This window comes from Gekko japonicus, unplaced genomic scaffold (genome assembly GCF_001447785.1).
Source record: "Gekko japonicus isolate JY-2015 unplaced genomic scaffold, Gekko_japonicus_V1.1 scaffold1216, whole genome shotgun sequence".
Lineage (NCBI taxonomy): Eukaryota > Metazoa > Chordata > Lepidosauria > Squamata > Gekkonidae > Gekko > Gekko japonicus.
The window spans coordinates 443,460-447,695 of record NW_015174309.1 but is presented as its reverse complement, the minus strand read 5'-3'; positions in this window follow the sequence as shown (position 1 = coordinate 447,695).

Below are 4,236 nucleotides of genomic sequence, written 5' to 3'. Positions count from 1 at the left end.
GTCTTCTAATGAGGTGGAAAGTGACTTTGCTTAAGCAACAAGATTAACAAGACCAGGAACGTATGTGACATGTTTAAAGCCAGACTTGTCAAGAAATCAGAGGAAATATTTTTAGCATGCACACCCCAAAAATCATTACTCTAGCAATCATCAATGGGGAATGAGCTTCTTGTTCCTATTTTCCACTACATACTCCAGGCCTCCGATTTCATCTGTGTTCCCTTCTCGGTTTATACGTGCTTAAAGGTAAAAGCTTGGTGTAAGCCATAGCTTGGCATTATGTGTGAACTGACCCGTTTCTGAATGTCATGGGGGCAAGCAGATATAGCTGAGCCACCTGTCAGATCATTAATTTATTGTGTAGAGATGATGGTAACAGTATTAAAGCAAGTCCAAGAAACGATCCCAAAAACGGAAACCTGTATGCATACTGCGTTACAAAAATAGTTAAAGTATTTAAAGTAACAGTGTAATAATCCACTGTTACTTTAAATACTTTATTTTTGTAGAGCAGTATGCATACAGGTTTCTGTTTTTTTCAAGATTCTTAATTTATGCCAATAAAAGTGTGGTGTGATCAGCTTCTGAAACAAGCCAGAAAGAGCATATAGGCTGTAGTCATATGTGCTATTTGGCACGGAGGGGAAGAGATCCTATTTCCTCTGGTGGAATTTGATGTGGAGTCATGTGATCACACATCCCATTTTGCTGTGGGCTCAGCCCGTCACTATGTGATCAGATGGCACATTCGGCTGAGTGGGTTTGTTTTCTTTTGCCTTTTTGTGTGCATGCATATAAGTGAGGAATTGAACTGCAGGGAGTGGAAGGTCAGTAGTTCAGCAGTTCGAGACCCGGGTGCCGCATGATGCAGTGAGCTCCCATCTCTAGTTCCAGCTCCTGCCAACCTAGCAGTTCGAAAGCAAGAAATTGAGGCTTCTGGTTTGGACTCTGTGAATGGCGGTCGCATCTTCGGGGAGCTCCCGGAGTCGATTCGTCCACACGTGGCCAAGGGGGGGATCCGCACAAGCGGAGACCCTAAGAAACCTCAGTCAGGGGTTCCGATCTGGGGCGCACAGGGGATGTGCCTCTTTCCCGGCCAGATGGTCAGAAATTGAGGCTCGCCCCATGCCCCAATGGCCCTAGCCGCGGCAGTGCCCTGCACGGGGACTAGCAGAGCCGCCGGTCGTCACCGGGTGATGAAGCGGATAAGCATTTTAAAGGAAGATATTCGGCCAAAACTGTGAGTTGCCGGTCGGAAATGGGGAAAAAGGAGCGAAGCGCACGCCCCCCCCCAGCGAAAAAGCGCAAGGGAGGAGGGGGAAACTTCCCCCCCCGACATAACAGAGACTGGTTTAACAGGAGAAGAGGGGGGGAGTGAAATTCGAAAAGAGCAGTGTTACCTTTTGGTGAATTGTTAAAAGAGAGGCAGGAAGATTCATTTGCTAGCTGCGCGGCATGAACTTTTAAAAAGTAAACAATAAAATAAAGATGTTGGGGCAGAAAAAGTTTCAGGAGAAGCCGACAAAGAAGCTGGGAGAAACTTCCGGTGCTGGTTACCGCCTCTTGGAGCCGGCTGTCACGCAACAGGAGAGTGATGTTCTGCGCCCTCTGCTGGAGAAAATGCAAAAAATCAACCAAACGCTGACAAGAATGGAAAGTGTTCTCAGCAACCAGCAGATACAGTTGAATGACACAGCCAAGAAAATGGAGGAAATCGCGCAAAAATGCCTGGTCTCAACAGAAGACACTCAAAAAGGTGGATAAAATGGAAAAACACCAAGAAATGCAAGACAAAAAGTTATTGATTCTTCAAATGGAAAAATCAAATCTGACTCTCCGGTTTCAGGGCATAAAAGAATTGGAAAAAGAAGATCTCTGAAGTATTTTAACGGAAGCTTTGGCAACACTCACCGGCTGGGAAGCAGATAAAATAAGCGAGGAAATGGATCTGGTTTACAGAGCCTATTCCAAATTTACAAGGATGAATAACCTGCCGGCAGAAGTGGTGGTCAAGTTTACAAAACAGAAAGTTCGGGATCAAATATTGAGAGCATCTTCATCAACGCCTATGAAGATTGGAGAGCAGACAGTTAGGATTTTGAAGGATGTTCCATTTGAAATTTGAATGAAAAGGAAAGCATATAAAGGACTGACCTTATTCTTGCAAAACCATCAAATTAGTTATCGCTGGTTGATTCCAGAAGGACTTACTTTCAAGTTCAAGGATAAAAGAGAGAAGATTGACTCCATTTTCAAAGCTCAAGACTTTTTGAAGAGACATGCCAGCTCGGAGGAGGCAGCACTCGCCAAATGGGAAGAATTGGACAGTGATAGAGACAGCGGCTCGGAGGGGGAAGTCAAGACACCGGAAGATAAAGGAGCAGGGAAAGGTCCATCATATAATCTGAGAGATGTGAAAGGGAGGCAGCCCAGACCATGAAGATTGGTTCGGAATGCGCAAGAAGAGACTTTACTAACAATAAGCCAAAGGGACACTACTAATACATTAACAGTTATTGTTTTTTACAGGTTAAGATGAAAGATGACAGACAACTCGCAGAAGAAGCCAAAAGAAGATTAGTTTAATACTAACAAAAGATTAACATACTAATGAAAGCATCACCCAACCTTTTCTTAATCCCACTATATACCTTCCCTCTTTCTGATTTTAAAAGCATAAATTCTCTCCTTTTTAGGGGAATCAATAAAAAAGAAAAAAAGAAAAAAAGAAATTGCAAGTAGATAAATAGGTACCACTTCGGTGGGAAGGTAACAGCGTTCTGTGTGCCTTGGTGTTTAGTCATGCCAGCCACATGACCACGGAAACGTCTTCGGACAGCGCTGGCTCTTCGGCTTTGAAACGGAGATGAGCACCGCAACCCTAGAGTCGGACTCGACTGGCTTTTGAGCAAGGGAACCTTTACCTTACAAAGAGTTCTCCATGGAGTTCTCCAGAGACCAATTATGCGGTTATGCACATATCGCTAAGTGGAGAGGGAAATGGCACTGAGTCGGGATAACTGCTCAGCCAGTGTGTGCTTGAGTGATCAGACTAGGGAAAATCCATCAGTGGCCCATTGGCAACTGTTAGGACTGGACTTTCCCCAGTGTCTTTTAACTCTGTTTCTGTGGCAGGGCAGCACAAGTTGCTACTAACTGTGGGATCTTTCCCAGGTGTTGCTGTCTGATTGTGCACTTTAGATCTGTCAGGCATTTACAGCTAAGTCAGATCTAAAGGCATATCTGACCACAGCCATAGATAACAAGCTAATAGAGCATTCTCTGGGGCCACTGGAAAAAGTAGCCAGGAGGGTGGCACCACTCATAAATGAAGCTACCTTATATTTATCTTGCCCTACTTGACTCACTTGTCCTCTCAAGGATCTTATCAGGCAGGTAAAGTTCTTTCCCAACTACCTGAGGGCTAGTCTAGAGGGTACTGTCATTATGGGGAGACTTCTGTTTTCATGTGACATGTTTGTTTATAAGAGTTACTGTGTGGATTTTGAATGCTGAGTTGGCAGCTGGCAACCTCAGGGATTTCTAGGAAGAACTTTTTTGGCCTGTGGTTTCCAGTAGCAGCTTGCCACAGAGTTCTGATTCCAAACTGTCAGAAGGAATGGAGGCTGTCTAGCCATCTGTGTGTCTATGATTCTCCAAAGTATGGAATTCCTTAACTTCCTTTAGAAAGCTAACAATAATTGAAGGGACAAGAAGCTTCCAAAGCTCCAGGAGGAGAAAGGGGGGGAACACATCACAAATGGGATTTTTTTGGGGGGGAGGGACTCCTTACTGTCAGAGCAGATTATCATTTATATGATCAACATTCATGGCAAGTACTCATGCCAGACATAACTTTGCCAACTTGGAACCTGGCAAGCTTTGTTGTGTAGACCAGGTCAGAGAGATCTTTTAATTGGATGGTTCTGCCTGCAAAACAGGTGGTCTACTTCTTCTACATTAGAGGAAGCAAACAGCAAATAAACAAGTAGCTCACAAGAGTGAGCCAAATGCCCTTTTCCAGTGGAGCTTAGAAAACAAAATAGCAGCAAAAGAAAGAATAAGAGAAATTACTGTGGCTCCTCCCAGAAGAAGAAGGATTTTTTTAAAAAGGTATGGCCGGGAAAGATATGATTTCCTCCTCTGTGAAACTATCAAGACTTTGGTTAACTGAGCAGGTTTACATAATAAAAACCTTCCCAAAACTACTTTAATTGAAACTTTATCAGGATGTTG